At 41.2% G+C, this 19214-nt stretch overlaps 1 pseudogene; it reads right to left on the reverse strand.

Annotated features, from left to right (window-relative positions):
• Window positions 1–19214, reverse strand: part of LOC134352051 (major facilitator superfamily domain-containing protein 1-like) — a 50324-nt pseudogene that overhangs the window by 10444 nt on the left and 20666 nt on the right.

Consider the following 19214-nt stretch of genomic DNA (forward strand, 5'->3'; position numbering starts at 1 on the left):
TTTGACTTATAATCTTCAAACCCCCATATCGATCCCTCACTTTCCAGATCCTCACACTTGCATATTCTCTCATTCTACCCACTAAGACCCAGAATGGGCCATTTCCAGAGATCCTTCAGGCATCTCACTCAGTCAGAGATCTCTATCCAATTGGCAGTCCTTTTAGCCTGCAAAACCTTGGGGAAATTGGACCCTAAAAATGAATATCACCTACTGATTCACAGGTTAGGAAAATGAACTGCCACTGTTGGCTTCATAGATCAAAGGGCTTTACCTGCCCCTCTATTAATACAGAGGAGTTCAAAAGGTTCATGTTGCAATGAATGAGGTGAACCCAAGCGCAGGACACAGGCACGAAGGTTGTGTTAGGATGCAGACGCGGGCGTGAGCGTTGAATGGCAAACAGGAGAGAGTGCAGGAAGGCAGGAGATAGGCAGAACTGATCTTGACATGGAGCGACTGAGTTTCACAGGTAAACCTCGGAAATGGAGTAGAACTTAGAAAACTTATCTTGACGCCAAGAGACTGAGTTTCACAGGTAATTATCGGTACTGAAGCAAAACTTAGAACGCTCAGTCCTAAGCGGCTGGGAAAAGTTAATTACCACACAGGCAACACCAATGATCTGGCAACTAGTGGGTGCAAAGCTGGGGTTCTTATGCTGTAGGTCTTGATGAAAACCAGGTGTGTCGTCATCAATGGAAATTAGGAGAAAATGGGGAATTAAGGGTCGGAACCGTGGCACAATCAACAGGAATTAGGAGAAAATGGGGAATTAACAGTCGGGACTGTGACAGTTGGCTATTCTGTAATCCAAACCTGTAGAGCAGTCAATCTAATCTTTTATTCTGCTTCAGAATAAGCTTTTGTTTCTTTGTTTTATGTGATAGAAGAATGGAAGGCTATGTAGAAGGAAAGGGTTAGATTCATCTCAGAGTAGATTAAATGTGGCACACCATCATGAGCTGAAGGGCTTTTAATGTGCTGTACAAGGAAGTAAGCAAGGTTGTTACAGAAACATAATGTGCCCTTGGAGAAAACAGATGAGATTTCTCATGTAACAGAGAGTATGCTGTTCAACTTAAAAGTAATGAACCACTAAACAGAACAGAATACGTGTAAAGTAGATAAATCCACAAAGTTGTATAGATGAGAAAGTCTTCTGCTAAACATAAAAAAATTGAGAGCCCAAGAGTGGGAGAATCATGTTCCCCTTAATAAATCATGTAACAAGTGCAGAGAGAACAAACACTTTGCAAAGAAATACCACAGAAAAGAATCATCTGGACAGAGACAACCAGAGCAGTTGATAAGGAACCCGGAACAGTTGATTTTCTTGACAGTGTTGTCAATGCTTTTGGATGGTGAAAGATGTCTTCCAATTAGTGTTAGCAAATTGTAATCATCTTTCAAAAAACATTGGACTCAGGCATGGTGCCAGAAGAGTGGAAAATTGCAAATGTCACTCCATTCTTTTAGAAACGAGGCAGACAGCAGAAAGGAAATTATAGACCAGTTAGCCTGACTTCCGTGGTTGGGAAGATGTTAGAGTCAATTGTTAAGGATAAGGTTATAGAGTACTTGGTGACACAGGACAAGATACGACAAAGTCAGCATGGTTTCCGTGAGGGAAAATCTTGCCTGATGAACCTGTTGGAATGCTTTGAGGTGATTACAAGCAGGATTCATAAAGAGGATGCAGTGGATGTTGTATATCTGAATTTCAGAAAGCCACACATGAGGCTGCTTACCAAGTTAAGAGACTGTTTTACAGGAAACACAGGAGACCTGTGTAATTCTATTTCAATTACACAAAAAAAGCAAATAAAGGTTTAATTTTGTACACATTAGAACCACTTCAGCTTGAGGTTGAAGAGTACAGTGCAGCCACTCTGGGTCATTGATTTTATTCAAAATTGCAATGTAAATATTTCCTGCAGGATACCCCCAAAGCCGTTGGTAACTTGACCGTGTTCAGGGAGTAACTGAACTGTACAGCCATACAGTATACACTTCATGGCTTGATCACTGGTCTTTGTGAATGATATTACAATTGCTGTTGGGGAACCCAGGATACAAAGGAGAAGGGAGAGAGACAAATCACAGGGTATTACTTTGTTCAGTATTCATTGCTCAGATGACTCAGGTACATAAACAAGAGAAAATCTGCAGATGCTGGAAATCCAAAGCAACACACACAAAATGCTGGAGGAACTCAGCAGGTCAGGCAGCATCTATGGAAAAGAGCAAATAGTCGATGTTTCAGGTTGAGACCCTTCATCAGGACTGGATCAAAAAGGTGAGACGTCAGAATAAGAAGGTGTAGGGAGGGAAGGAAGAAGTCCAAAGTAATAGGTGATTGGTGAAATTGGGAGATGGGACATTGATTGGTCAAAGAGATAAAGGCCTGGAGGAGGGGGAATCTGATAGAGGACAGAATGTGATGGAAGAAAGGGAAAGGGGAGGAGCAACAGAGGGAGGTGATGGGAAGGTAGGGAGATAAGATGAAAGAGGGAAATAGTAATGGGGAATGGCAAAGAAAAGGGGGAGCAATTATTGGAAGTTTAAGAAATTGATGTTCATGCTATCAGGTTGGAGGCGACCCAGATGGTTTTGCTCCTCCAACTTGAGTGTGGCCTTTTCGCAGCAGTATAGGAGGCCATGGACCCAGATTGATACCATAGTCGAATAACTCAAATGCTATTCACTATCAAAGCACTAGTATGAAGAATAATTCATGTTCAGGATATGGGAAAGTTAACAGGACACATGGAAAAGAGATCCACCACAGAGCAATTTTCCAAATAAAATGAGAGAGAAGATACAAAAGCAAATAAAACAGATTGTGCTGGAATCAGAAATACACAAAAACAGAAAATGCTGTAAGAACTTAGCCACTCACGCAGCATCTGTGTAAGAGGAACCAGTTAATGTTAAGTTCAGGGGCCTGAAGGTTTTCTGACTCAAAAAGTTATAGTTCACATTCTGTCACATCTGTAATTTTCAATTTAGTCTTCCTACCAGATAACTATATCTAAATGTATCAAGCAATCTGTGTCTATATTGAATATGCAACATTTTAACTGTCACCATGCAGTGTGGAACCTGTATCTCTCAGTTCTGAAATGGTTAGTGGATCTAGTAAGATGGCAGAAATAAAACAACATAAAATAATACATCAAATAATGCAAAATAAAAAGGAATTAAGTACATGTATTTCAGATTACTAAACTTTATAGAATGAAAAAGTTTACCTGAATTTGGTTCCAAGTATCTGTCCAACAATCAAGTTGCAAAGACCAACACCAATCATTTCCACTGATATAGTGATTCCTAAAGCCGTTCCAAGGTTTGCCAAAGGAACCACTAAAATGATGGAGGGCCACAGACTTCCCTGTGGAAATAATCAGAATTTACTGATAAAAATAGCAATTAAGTACCTAAAATCAGAAAATGACTGCAAAGATATTATCACAATATGCTCTTGCTGGGTTGACAATGAGTTCGCTGCATAAACTACTACAATATATTTAAAGTGTATTTTAAATACATTTGTAATTTGTAATGATGAATGCTTTGGTGGATTGTTATTGGTACTGGATTAGTATATTATTCTCACATGTAGCTGATAAGGTGTTCTGCATACTGTTTACACAGATCAAATCATTACACAGTGCATTGAGCTAGAATAAGATAAAATATTAACAATGCAGAATAAAGTGTAAAAGTTACTGAGAAACTGCAGCGTGGGTAAATAATAAAGTGCACAATTATAACGAGGTAGATTGTGAGTCCAAGAGTCTATCCTGTCATACAAGAGGTCTGTTCAACAGTCTGATAACAGTCAGGTAGAACCTGTCCTTGAGCCCATGGTATGAGCTTTCAGGCTTTTGGATCTTCTGTCTGATGGGAGAGGGGAGAAAAGAATGCCTGGAGTGGGTGTGTAGATATTGACAGAATTTAATGAGAGCTACTTGTCAGTGGAGAGAAAATAAAAATAACATCTTACAGCAGCAAATGAATAGGTGACTCCCAGCCATATCATTGAAACCAATGGTGGTACGAAGGTGAATGCCAAAAGTGCAAAAACAGGGACTGTCAACACAGCACACAGCGAGACAAATATTCCTCTTAATCCTATGTAATCCTGAAAAAGATTTTTTAAACATTTAATTGATTAATTTGTATATGAATATATAACATTCAACAGTTGGGAGAAGTGCTCATTGTTGGTGAGTGGGGAGGTGTGAAGCCTAGTTCAGGCAGTATAGCAAACCACACAAATAATTACTGAAAATCCTTAATTCTTTTTATTTATAGACTGGTAAGCTATTCTCCCTTAGCATGTTTTGTATCCTGTCTTAGTTTTTAGTGTTTACCATGGTACATATTTAATATATTTGTTGATGTTTCTTCTTTCTTACGCTGGAAACACGTCTCACAGAGTCTGTGGCTATCACATGGCCAGATCTGGAATATGTCATGGCTATAGGTTAGAGTTCTCTAAGTCTGCTACTTTGGGCTTGTTTCAGTGAAGAAATGTTGGGAAGGGTCATACCATTTGGGGAACTGACAAAATCAACGGTGGGTTTTATTTTTTTCTTTATTTTCAGTCAGTAAGTTCAACTGCAATCATCTCCATGTACAATAATGAAAAGAACAAAAGATAAAGTTAACCGTACAGGCGAGTGTGAAGCCAGTAGTTTCATGGGCCTGAACTGTGATAATGCCCATTATTTTCCAGACATGGTATGATATTAACAAGAAAGTGAAGAAAGTCTGTTCTGTATAAGTAAACAATGATAATAGTGATAAGCAATGATAATGGATGATTAAATATGTAAACCAAATTTGTATTGCTCAGCAAATAAACACAAAATTATTTGATGGTATGGGACAGGAAATATTGTTAGAGGGACATGCGATGTAACTTGGATTCTTCAGCTATCTGTTTGCTTCATACTTTACTGAAACCCACACTTTAAAGTTCAGCCTGAGCTCAATACAATTACTGTCCATGAAAAGGATGTCTGACGTTCCTGCTGATCACAACCTACCTGCAGTTAGAATAGGGGTTCCCGACCTGGGGTCCATGGACTCTTTGTTCAATGATATTGGTCTATTATGGTTGGGAACTCCCGAGTTAGAACAAAGCAGATGATACTCACAATCAGCATTCCGGCTATGGGTAGTAGAAGCATCGAGGTATTGAACACAGCACCAGCGATGTAGGAAGCTTCCTGAAGACTGTACCTAGAATACTTATTCTGAATGAACTTACTGAAAAATAAATGCCACGATATAAGAGATATAATTCAAATAGTCACCTGCATCTAGTTTTCTCATTACATGAGTAATCCTGGAGACTGTTGCAAAGAATTAATCAGCAATTCAAACTTACAGCAGTGTGCGATAAGGACTATCATATAAAAGACGAAGTGTCAACTATGTGAAAAATCACTGCTGTACTATTGTAGACCATCTCGATTTATAAAAATAAAGAGACCCTACAGTAGGTGTTAAAGAAAAACTTGCAATGATTCTTTTTCAATTAAATAGCAAGATCAGACCATTCGGAAGATGGTACAAACACTTTGGATGTTTAATACATTGAACTCTACTTACGTTGCATCAGCAATAAATGGAAGGAATCCATTATAGAAGAACATGAGGGTAAGAACCAGCAGCCGGTAGCGGAGAGACAAATGACAAATATCCTTTAGCCTCTGGGGAGAAAGAACAAAAAGGTCAGACAAGACCCTGAAGAGGAGCTGTAGTTAGATCCCACTCAGGCTAAATAATGTAAATAGATCTTCTGGTACACAGCTTACAATGGTCTACTTTGAGGACTGATGATTACTCACCAAAATAGTTGACTACTAAAGATATTTGTTCTATATCTAAAAGCAATAACTTCTTTCCAAAGTTAAATCCTGAGCCACTGAATCTACCCACCACTTTTTGGGATTCCTGCTGCAGGACAACGTCAAGTCCCAGCTGCTTTGCACCACTTCTATCCAGGATGCCAACGATGAGGGCTGAGACAAAGCCAAGAACACACAACAAAGTTCCTGAGAAAATAAACCACAGGATATTCAGATTACTGCCAAAAATACACCAAAACAGATAGAAATCTGAAGTGGTCCCACAAGTGAGACGCGCTCTCGGGGTTCCACAATCGGCCATTATTCAGCATGCTAAAAGCTTGGCCTAAGATTTCGGCTTGGATTCAGAAGCCTGGGATCTCGAGTAACTGGAGAAGGGCAGATCAAGGGTCGGTGTCGCCACAGGAGACCCGTGTGTCGTTGGGGGAGTCGCAACATCTGCCATGTGCCTGGGGACCCGGGATCTTTGCGATCTTCAGGCACAGAGCTCGAAAAAAGTGACGTAACAGACTTTTAATATCATAAACCAGCGAGTTGTTTGTTATGTCTCCCCGCTCATTGGAAAATGGAGTTACCTGTTTCTCCCTTATCAGGAGAGAGACAGCTGCAGCACGTCGAATTATTGAGTGAAGAATGTAGTCTTTGGGGTAACTGCAGGTCTTGTGTCTTTGCTGTAGCTTTGCTCACGCTTGAGTGCCGGTAGCTGGTGCGCTTTATTTTTATCTTTTGTCAAGGAGAGAGGAAGAGGGAAGACGCGTATGGAGAGAGCTGGTAGACCACTGGATGGAGTGGACTGGGATCTGAGGGTCTGAAGGTCGGCTACGTTCGGGGGAGAGCAATGGTGGAAGATTGACTATTGAGTGAGCTCCAACGTATTTTTGACTTTCACTTGGGCCCTTTTTTTTTTGTTTTGTTTATTTTTATTACTAACCCTATATTCGGATTAAAATTTATAAAATCTATCATTTAATTGCATATGGGGTACTGTCTGATATTTTGTGTTGTGGGTTTGTAACTGGGGGTAAGTTACACAGCATCCACACAAGCGTGATTACCCAGTTTGGCAGGGCCGAAGGCTGACTCCCCTAGATGAACGTGAGCTGGGCCAGCCTGAGGGTTACACAAGTTTTGAATCTACTGGGGAGTGAGAACCCCTTGTCCACGAATCTGCCTGAGGACGAGCAGCCTATTCTGGGGTTGGAGGACTGTCTGTGTGGGTGTGTGGGAGGACAGAAAGGGCCTTGTTTTACAGTTGTTTTGTTATTGTTGTCTTCTGTTTTGTTGTATTCTCTGTTCTGCTGAATGTTGTGGGCATGCTATGTTGACGCCGGATATGTGTGGTGACACTTGCGAGCTGTCCCCAGCACTGGTTGTTAATGGAAATGACACACTTCAGTTCATGTTTCAGTCTACTGTAGATGATATAAATTAATGAATCTGAACCACTGACCTCATTCTAAAATCACAAGGTGATCTAACTGGGAATTCTTTTAGCACCTAGAGATTCAAGAAAATCAAGCATCAAAGCTAATCAGGGGAAATAACACTTTAACACTACTCCTTCCATGAAGTCTGCTGATTACTGGGAGGCGTGGAGGACTAAATCCGCCAATTTGATACCAGCCTAGTCATGGGACAATTGATGACGTGTAATTAACCCACAAACTGGTACACCTTTGGACTGTGGGAGGAAATCCACATGGAGTATGTGCAAACTCTATATGCAGCAACTGGAATTGAACTGGGGTCACCTGTACTGTAAAATGTTATACGCTACCATACCATAGTGGCTGTGATGAAGAGAGTAGAGAGTTGGGAATGGCTTGGCCAGGCTTCATTGTCTACAGTATCTGGGTGGCTAGGATCAGTAGACGGACAGTTCGTAGCACCTTTCCCCCGATCAAGAACTGCTGATGCAGGGTGTGGGAGACAGGGAATGGACAGAACAAAGTAAAATTAGGGACAGGAATGATCTTGGCACTTTCTTCCCTCTGTTACAGTGGAAAGCCCCTGCAAATAGCACCAAGCCATGACTTATAATCTATTGACATCACTGACAAGAACAGTTGTTATTGTCAATTTCAGTTACCCTTGACATGATGGTGTCGATATACCTTCTGGAATCACTGTAGCTCATGTGATTATAGGTATTATCTGTGGTTCAGAGGGCTATTAGCAGTCAACCACATTGTATTGTGGTCTGAAGTCACACATAGACTAGACCAGTTAAGTAGTTGCTGAGGGACATTAATGACTCAGATGGGTTTTACTTCAATACCAAATATAACCATATAATAATTACAGCACGGAAACGGGCTATCTCGGCCCTTCTACTCCGTGCTGAACTCTTACTCTCACCTAGTCCCACCAACCTGCACTCAGCCCATAACCCTCCATTCCTTTCCTGTCCGTATATCTATCCAATTTATCTTTAAACAACAACATCGAACCTGCCTCAACCACTGCTGCTGGAAGCTTGTTCCACACAGCTACCACTTTCTGAGTAAAGAAGTTCCCCCCTCATGTTACCCTTAAACTTTTGCCCTTTAACTCTCAACTCATGGCCTCTTGTTTGAATCTCCCCCATTGTCAATGGAAAAAGCCTATCCCCATCAACTCTATCAATCCCCCTCATAATTTTAAACACCTCTATCAAGTCCCCCTTTAACCTTCTACGCTTCAAAGAATAAAGACCTATCTTGTTCAACCTTTCTCTGTAACTCAGGTGCTGAAACCCAGGCAACATTCTAGTAAATCCTCTCTGTACTCTCTCAATTTTATTGACATCTTTCCTATAATTCAGTGACCAGAACTGTACACAATACTTACCAATGCCTTATACAATTTCAACATTACATCCCAACTCCTATACTCAATGCTCTGATTAATAAAGGCCAGCATACCAAAAGCTTTCCTCACCACCCTATCCACATGAGATTCCACCTTGAGGGAACTATGCACTATTATTCCTGGATCCCTCTGTGCTACAGCATTCTTCAATGCCCTACCATTTACCATGTATGTCCTATTTTGATTAGTCCTCCCAAAATGTAGCACCTCACATTTTTCAGCATTAAACTCCATCTGCCATCTTTCAGCCCACTCTTCTAACTGGCCTAAATCTCTCTGCAAGCTTTAAAAACCTACTTCATTATCCACAACGCCACCTATCTTAGTATCATCTGCATACTTACTAATCCAATTTACCACCCCATCATCCAGATCATTAATATATATGACAAACAATATTGGACCCAGTACAGATCCCTGAGGCATACCGCTACACACCGTCCTCCAACCTGACACACAGTTATCCACCACTACTCTCTGGCATCTCCCATCCAGCCACTGCTGAATCCATTTTACTACTTCGATATTAATGCCTAACAATTGAACCTTCCTAACTAACCTTCCCTGTGGAACCTTGTCAAAGGCCTTACTGAAGTCCATATAGACAACATCCACCGCTTTACCCTCGTCAACTTTCCTAGTAACCTCATCAAAAAATTCAATGAGATTTGTCAAACATGACCTTCCACGCACAAATCCATGTTGACTGTTCTTAATCAGACCCTGTCTATCCAGTTAATTATATATACCATCTCTAAGAATACTTTCCATCAATTTACCCACCACTAACGTCAAACTCACAGGCTGATAATTGCTAGGTTTACTCTTAGAACCCTTTTTAAACAATGGAACCACATGAGGAATACGCCAATCCTCCGGCACCATCCCCGCTTCTAATGACATTTGAAATATTTCTGTCAGAGCCCCTGCTATTTCCACACTAACTTCCCTCAAGGTCCGAGGGAATATCTTGTCCAGACCTGGAGACTTGTCCGCTTTTATATTCCTTAAAAGACCAGTACTTCCTCTTCTTTAATCATCATACTTTCCATAACTACCCTTCTTGTTCCTTTACCTTACACAATTCAATATCCTTCTCCTTAGTGAATACTGAAGAAAAGAAATTGTTCAAAACCTCCCCCATCTCTTTTGGCTCCGCACATAGCCGTCCACTCTGATTCTCTAAGAGACCAATTTTATCCCTCACTCTCCTTTTGCTATTAGTATAACTGTAGAAACCCACTCTTAGGATTTATTTTCACCTTACTTGCCAAAGCAGCCTCGTATCTTCTTTTAGCTTTTCTAATTTCTTTCTTAAGATTCTTTTTACATTCGTTATATTCCTCGAGCACCTCATTAACTCCAAGCTGCCTATATGTATTGTAGATCCCTCTCTTTTTCCAAACCAAGTTTCCAAGATCCCTTGAAAACCATGGCTCTCTCAAACTTTTAACCTTTCCTTTCAACCTAACAGGAACATAAAGATCTTGTACCCTCAAAATTTCACCTTTAAATGACCTCCATTTCTCTATTACATCATTCCCATAAAACAAATTGTCCCAATCCACTCCTTCTAAATCCTTTCGCTTCTCCTCAAAGTTAGCCTTTCTCCAATCAAAAATCTCAACCCTGGGTCCAGTTCTATCCTTCTCCATAATTATATTGAAACTAATGGTATTGTGATCACTGGACCCGAAGTGCTCCCCAACACATACCTCTGTCACCTGCCCGATCTCATTCCCTAACAGGAGATCCAACACTGCCCTTTCTCTAGTTGGTATCTCTATGTATTGCTGCAAAAAACTATCTTGCACACATTTGACAAACTCCAAACCATCCAGCCCTTTTACAGAATGGGCTTCCCGGTCTGTGTGTGGAAAATTAAAATCTCCCACAATCACAACCTTGTGCTTACTACAAATATCTGCTATCTCCTTACAAATTTGCTCCTCCAGTTCTCGGTCCCCATTAGGTGGTCTATAATACACCCCTATAAGTGTTACTACACCTTTCCTATTCCTCAATTCCACCCAAATAGCCTCCCTAGATGAGTCCACTAATCTATCCTGCCAGAGCACCGCTGTTATATAACCTCTGACAAGCAATGCAACACCTCCCCCTCTTGCCCCTCCTATTCTATCACACCTGTAGCAACGAAATCCTGGAATATTTAGTTGCCAATCACACCCCTCCTGCAACCACATTTCACTAATAGCTACAACATCATATTTCCAGGTATCAATTCATGCTCTAAGCTCATCCACCTTTCTTACAGTGCTCCTAGCATTAAAATAGATGCATTTAAGAAACTCTCCACCTCTTACTCTCTGTTGATCCTTAATGGAGCAAACAACTTTGTTATCTTTTCCTTCCTTGCCCCCTACATCTTTGGCCTGAGTGCTCCCGATCTCTGTCCCCTGCCTATCCTCTCTCACACACTGTCTACTAGCTTTCTCCATTTGTGAACTAACCTCCTCTCTCCTAATCTCTTTAATTTGATTCCCACCCCCCAACCACTCTAGTTTAAAGTCACCTTGGTAGCCCTCGCAAATCTCCCGGCCAGGATATTGGTCCCCCTAGGATTCAAGTGTAACCCGTCCTTTTTGTACAGGTCACACCAGCACCAAAAGAGGTCCCAATGATCCAAAAACTTGAATCCCTGCCCCCGCTCCAATCCCTCAGCCACGCATTTATCCTCCACCTCATTGCATTCCTACTCTCACTGTCGCGTGGCACAGGCAGTAATCCCGAGATTACTACCTTTGTGGTCCTTTTTCCCAACTCCCTTCCTAACTCCCTATATTCTCCTTTCAGGACCTCTCCCCGTTTCCTACCCATGTCATTGGTACCTATATGTACCACGACCTCTGGCTCCTCTCCCTCCCACTTCAGGATATCTTGGACGCGATGTGATAACTTAATTCTATTTGACATTTTATTCCAAAATAGCTTTAAATAAATGAATTCAATTAAAATTATAAAGCTTGATATGGTGAGATTTAAACTAAATTCTTTGCAACAATCGTCCAGAAGACGCAAATTTCAAATCATCATGTTTACAAACCGTTGAAAATTGTGGCATTAATTCAATTCATTTACTAGTTATGTCAGAATAAGATTTATACCAACATCCAATTTAACTATTTATCAGAAAATGATTCATGACATTTCTAGCATTATCTGGAAAGTTCAATTTGGTTAAAACTAATTATGAGAATAACAAATTGCATTCATGTAGTGTCTGTAACCAGTGTTTAGTAATCTGATTTAATGTGGTGATAGGAGAGCACAAGACTGATTTCACTTTCTTTGCACAATTTTCAAGTCCATCATATTCATCCGTACCTGTCCAAAGAGTCCACTGCAGCCCAAAATGTGCTTCAAAAGATGGGGTGAATAAAAAGTTGAAGACACTGCCAAGACGGGCGAAGGCCACATTCAGCCCTAAGGCCGATGACAACTCCTTATCTTTGAACCAGAAAGCGATAATACGGTCCTGACCAACTGAAAGAGTGGAAAAGAAGAGAATGTGAGTGAGAAAATGCACTGTTCAATTTAGAGCTAATGGATAAAGCTAGATTTATTATATCTGGCAGAATTAGCACAAAAATTACCATTAAAAATTATTTTATGGGTATGAATGCAGGTTTGGCCAGAAAAGTCCTTAGTTATTGTTCTTAGAAGTGTGGTCGACTGGATTTTATGAACTTCTTCCTAGCTCCAAAACTCTAGTCATCTTCTGAAGGACAATTAAAGATAGGCAGTAAACCCTGGCCTTACTAGCAATACTAACGTCCACTAAAATGTATGAAACAACATGTATCTAAGGGTACTTAACATATATCTAAGGGTCTGTCTTTGTATATACAAACCTCTAACGTATTTTTCCTTGAAGTCTGGTCACCTCACTATAGGAAGGATGTGGAAGCATTGGAGAGGAGATTTACCAGGATGCTGCCTGGTTTAGAAAGTATGCATTATGATCAGAGATTAAGGGAGCTAGGGCTTTACTCTTTGGAGAGAAGGAGGATGAGAGGAGACATGATAGAGGTGCACAAGATAATAAGAGGAATAGATAGAATGGATAGCCAGCGCCTCTTCCCCAGGGCACCACTGCTCAATACAAGAGGACATGGCTTTAAGGTAAGGGGTGGGAAGTTCAAGGGGGATATTAGAGGAAGGTTTTTAACTCAGAGAGTGGTTGGTGCGTGGAATGCACTGCCTGAGTCAGTGGTGGAGGCAGATACACTGGTGAAGTTTGAGAGACTGCTAGACAGGTATATGGAGGAATCTGAGGTGGGGGCTTATGTGGGAGGCAGGGTTTGAGGGCTGAGGGGCCTGTACTGTGCTGTACTATTCTATGTTCTATGTAAAATTCCTAAAGACTGGAGATGGGCAAATGTTGTCCCAGAATGTCAGCAGGGTGACCACACTTACCCTGGTAACTGTAGACCAGTAAGCTTCATGTGTATTGTAAGTAAGATGATGGAAACAATAATGAAGAATGAGTTGGAAAAGCAGCTGATAAGAACGGGCACGTTAGCAGAAAGCCAGCATGGGTTCAGAGAGGGGAAATCATGTTTTACTAATATGCTGGAGTTCTCTGAAGGAACTAAAATTTATGATAACAACAGAGCAGTTGGTATCAGTCATGGACTTTTAGAAGGCTTTTAACAGGCAGCTTTGGGCCTGTACTCATTGGAATTTAGAAGAACGTAGGTGGGGGGGAATCTCATTGAAACCCTCCGAATGTTAAAGGGAGAGGGTATCCAGAACCAGAGGGCACAGCCTCTAAGTTGAGGGGTGACCTTTTAGAACAGAAGTTCGGTGGAACTTTCTTAGTGAGCGAGTAGTGAATCTGTGGAATGTTGTGCTACAGACTGCGGTGGAGGCCAAGTCCATGGGTACATATAAAGCAGAAGTCGATCATTTCCTGATCAATCAGGGCATCAGAGGATATGGCGAGGAGGCAGGTGTATGAGGTTGAGTGGGATCTGGGATCAGGCATGATGGAAAGGCGGAGCAGCCTCGATGGGCTGAATGGCCTAATTCTGCTCCTGTGTCTCATGCTCTTATGGTACCCCACAACAGGTTAATAATCAAATTACAGGAGATTGGCATTCAGGGCAAGGTGTACGAATGGGTGCAGAATTGGCTCAAAAACAGAAATCATTTTCTCACCGAGAAGATGTTAAAAATGAGGTTCTGCAGCAATCAGTTTTGGGGCCGCTGCTGTTATTAATTTACATTAATTATTTGGATAAGCACACAACAAATAAACTAGTAAAGTTTACTGATGACGCAAAATTAGGGGGAGTTCCTGATAATATTCTGGCAGCAGAATCAATACAGTTAGATCTAAACAAATCCAGATGTGGGCAGATAAATGGCAGATGAAATTTAATGTAAGTAAATGTGAAGTATTACATATAGGAAGTAGAAATATTAGACATAAATATACAGTGGGGTTCTTGAGTTAGAAAGTGCACTGAATGAGAAGGATACGGGGCTCCTGGTAGACTCATCAATATCAACATCTAGACAATGTACAGAAGTGATTAGGAGGGCTAATGGAATGTTGGACGGTAGAATGCACTCAGTGGAGTTCAACTCAAGAGGTGTTCTTAAGCTGCATAATGCACTTGAGGGGCCACACCTTAAATACAGTGTACAGTTTTGGTTTCCATATCGTGCGAGGGATGTGAAGGCACTGGAGCGAGTCCAGAGAAGGGCGATGAGACTCATTCCAGGTCTGCAGCATAAGATAGATTGAAAGAATTAAATCTTTTTAGCCTAAGTAGATGTAGAATGAGAGGAGACTGATAGAAGTGTTCAAAATAATTAAGGGTAATCATCAAGAAGCATTTCTTTACACAGCGAGTTGTGGACATGTTGAACCTATTTGTGTAGTTGAGAATAATACCTAAGAGATTCTCAAATCTAAACTTGATAGTTACTTCAATACAATATCTGAATAGGAATTTGGCAAGCTTTGTTGGGCCGAATAGCCTGTTTTGTCAACAACTTTCTGATGTTCTTGGATAAGTACAAACATCAAAGCTCTCATTTTTTTCAAAAACTGATGTCACATTTTCATCCAGTTCTTCAGGAAGGAAGGGTAAAAATCACCTTGAAAAAAAAGTAATTAAGATGCTGGCTGAAATGAATGAATTTTAGCTGTTTAGAAAATCTGTACTAAGCTACTGGCCATTCTTTGTCAGTCTGTTAACAACAGATTGAAACTGATACTTACGATAGAATGACCCACTGCTTGAGCCAATGAGAAATTGGCCAATGATCATCAATGGCAGTTGGTAACTGGTGCCTTTGAAATGGGATCCCAAAGCAAAGGTAGCCGAGCCCAGCATAATAATAAAGTTGGACAAGATGACACCAACTACAAGGGAAAACAAATAAAACTGTTTCAACAAAAGAACATCTTAGAAGACTTACTTCAATAGTCAAGTTTCAAAAATTCAAAGTACATTTATTCTCAAAGAATGGATAAATTATACAACCTTCTAGGTAGCCAGAAACCTGAATGAACCCAATTAACGAGAGAAAAAAAAAGACCAACACCCAAATCACAAGAGAAAGGAAACAAAACACAAATCATGCAAACAACAGTTAAAAGCTACAATCCATCAACCCATATTCCTGAACAGCTGGTTTCTTTTTTTAAGTGCTGGGAGATTATTTCATTCATTTAATGCTTATTAAAAATTCTTTTCCTAAATCATTTTTAAAATGATGGTGGACCCTTATCCTGATCTGTGACCTAATTTGGAAAAAAAGCATAATTTTCATATTGATTTTGGTTGATGTTGTACAGACTTAATTTATAGAGTAAAAGATTTGGTCATCTTTTTGTCTTAGCTTATCTTTACATATCATTTCAATGTTGTGCTTTTCTCCTTTCTCTCATAAGCATGCTAATTTGGTTTACTAAAATTCAACATCAGTGAATAATTCATTTTAAATATTTATTGATGGAGTTACAGCACAGAATAGGCCCTCCCGTCCCTTTGAGCGCCGACCAGCAATCGCCCAATTTAACTCTAGCCTAATCGCAGGACAATTTACAATGTAAACACAAAATAATCTGCAGATGCTGGGGTCTAAGCAACACTCACAACACGCTGGAGGAACTCAGCAGGTCAGGCAGAATCCGTGGAAAAGATCGATCGATGTTCCGGCCCGAAACGTCGACCGATCTTTTCCACGAATGCTGCCCGACTTGCTGAGTTCCTCCAGCGTGTTGTGAGTGTTACAATTTACAATGACCAGCTAACCTACCAATGGGTGCATCTTTGGACTGTGGGAGGAAACTGGAGCACCCAGAGGAAACCAACGCAGTCACAGGAAGAACTTACAAACTCCTTGTAGGCAACAGCAGGAATTGAACCTGGATCACCGGCAAACGAAAACATAAACACGAGTTTGGACTCGCAACTGGCATGGGTGACTATGAAGTGCCAACCAATTCAAGCTTAGGATTCCATGTCCTTTATACAGTAAAAATAAACACCCAGATCCAAGGGATGCCACAGGCAAAGGATTATACCAAAGCTCTGAATGGTCTTGCATGGTGGATTATAATTAAGTAGTTAATAGGAGGGGAAGGATGCAAGAACAACATCTTGGAGCCTCTGAGGCATACTGAGGTGGCATGGCAGCGTAGTAGTTAGTGCAATGTTTTTCAGAGCCAGCCGTAAAATCGATTGGGGTTTGATTCCCACCATTGCCTGCAAGGAGTTTGTACATTACTCCCTTGACCACGTGGATTCTGTCCTGGTGCTATCCTTTACTTAACAAAGAAGACAATGGTCGTCAAGATGGAGCTAGGGAACAATAATTCCTCGGGCAACATCTTCCAGATAGTTAATCATTTCAATTTTCCTATGTCTTCTACTTGTTCATCTTATCTTAATTTTGTTTTTGAAACTGTTGGAGCTTTGGACTTCCAGTCTGTAGTTCGATTGAATAAACTAGCACTCTGATGTTCCCGAGAAGACTCCAGAAGAAAAGTGCAAGCACAAACTACCATGAGCAGAAGCTCAGAGACAGGGCGTGGTGCCACGATCGACAACACTTCACGCCAATTAAAGAGTTGAGGAAGATTAAAACATCGAGGCAAATGCGGAGGAGAGCAAGCCAGTCCATCATGGGTAACTCCCTCCCCACCACTGAACACATCTACATGGTATCGCTGGCGCAGGAAGGCAGAATCCATCACCGAGGATCTCCATACACCTAGGCCATGCACTCTTCTCACTACTGCCATCAGGAGGAAGCTATAGGAATCTCAAGACTCACACTACCAGGTTCAGGGGCAGTTATTACCCCTCAACCAGCAGGTTCTTGAACCAGAGGGATAACTTCACTCAAGTTCACTTATCCCATTACTGAAATGTTCCCACAACCCATGGACTCACTTTCAAGGTCTCTTCATCTCACATTCTCGAAATCTGTTGTTTATTTATTATTAGTATTATAATTCTTCTGAATTTCCACAGTTTGTTGTCTTTTGCATATTGGATGTATGTCCATCCTGTTGGGTGCAGTCTCCCAGTGTAGAGTGCCCACCTGCTTCAAAACATCCACCATTGTCCCTGAACCAAAGAAAACCAAGGTAGCATGTCTGAATGATTGGCGTCCTGTCACACTCACCTCAGTCATAAGCAAATGCATTGAGTGGCTGGACACCCTACAATTCACCTACTGGCACAACCAATTAACAGACGATGCCTTAGCCACAGCTCTACACACCGTCCTCATTCACCTGGAGAGGAGGGATGCTTATGTGAGAATGTTGATTTTGGACTACAGTTCAGCATTATGGCTTGTACATTGAGACGGAGACGCAGCATAAAGATTTTTACTCCCTCATGCTGTGAGATGGATATAGGAAAGAAAATAAATTCTAAATTCTATTGTGTTTCTTCGACTTACAGTGTATGCCCACAAGAAAAGGAATCTCAGGTTATTTATGGTGACATATACGTACTTGATACTAAATTTACTTTGAACTTTGCACACTGGTGTTTGTCATTCTTTGCCTGTTTATGTATAGTTTTTTCATAAAATTCTGTTGTATTTATTCTTTCCTGTAAGTGCCTGCAAGAAGGTGAATCTCGTGATAGTACATGGTAAGGTGTACGTAACTTGTGACAAGCTTACTTTGAACTTTGAACATAGTCTCTGGAGATCCTGTCAAACACTTGGCTGGACTCTCCAGAACCTAGTTGTTGTTTGAATGAATGCAAGTCAGACACAAATAACATACTATCTGATTATCATGCATTTGTTTTTGCAACTTCCTGAGTGATTTTCAAATTCTTTTGCTACATGTTTTTATGCAAGCGATGTTGTTGTGATTTATTACTCAGATGAATGGCAGCAATGCTTCACTACCAGATGAACTCACGGCCTTCTATGCACGCTTTGAAAGGGAGAACACAACTACAGCTGTGAAGATCTCTGCTGCATCTGATGACCCTGTGATCTTTATCTCAGAGGCCGATGTTAGACAGTCGTTAAAGAGAGTGAACCCTTGCAAGACAGAAGGTCCCGATGGAGTACCTAGTAAGGCTCTGAAAACCTATGCCAACCAACTAGCGGGAGTATTCAAGGACATTTTCAACCTCTCACTGCTACAGGCAGAAGTTCCCACTTACTTTAAAAAGGCAACAATTATACCAGTGACTAAGAAGAATAATGTGGGCTGCCTTAACGAATATCACCTGGTAGCACTCACATCTACAGAGGTGAAATGCTTTGAGAGGATGGTCATGACTAGACTGAACTCCTGCCTCAGCAAGGACCTGGACCCATTGCAATTTGCCTATAGTCACAATAGGTCAACAGCAGATGCAATCTCCATGGCTCTTCACGTGGCTTTAGACCACCTGGACAACACAAACACCTACGTCAGGATGTTGTTCATCGACTATAGCTCGGCATTTAATACTATCATTTCCACAATCCTGATTGAGAAGTTGCAGAACCTGGGCCTCTGTACCTCCCTCTGCAATTGGATCCTTGACTTCCTAACTGGAAGACCGCAATCTGTGTGGAATGGTGATAACATATCCTCCTTGCTGACGATCAACACTGGCGCACCTCAGGGGTGTGTGCTTAGCCCACTGCTGTACTCTCTGCATACACATGACTGTGTGGCTAGGCATAGCTCAAATACCATCTATAAATTTGCTGATGATACAACCATTGTTGGTAGAATCTTAGGTGGTGACAAGAGGGCGTATGGGAGTGAGATATGACAACTAGTGGAATGGTGCCGCAGCAACAACCTGGCACTCAACGTAAGACGAAAGAGCTGATTGTGGACTTCAGGAAGGGTAAGATGAAGGAACACATACCAATCCTCATAGAGGGATCAGAAGTGGACAGAGTGAGCAGCTTCAAGTTCCTGGGTGTCAAGATCTCCGAGGATCTAACCTGGTCCCAACATATAGTCAT

Source organism: Mobula hypostoma, chromosome 9 (assembly GCF_963921235.1).
Source record: "Mobula hypostoma chromosome 9, sMobHyp1.1, whole genome shotgun sequence".
In the NCBI taxonomy this organism is placed as follows: domain Eukaryota; kingdom Metazoa; phylum Chordata; class Chondrichthyes; order Myliobatiformes; family Myliobatidae; genus Mobula; species Mobula hypostoma.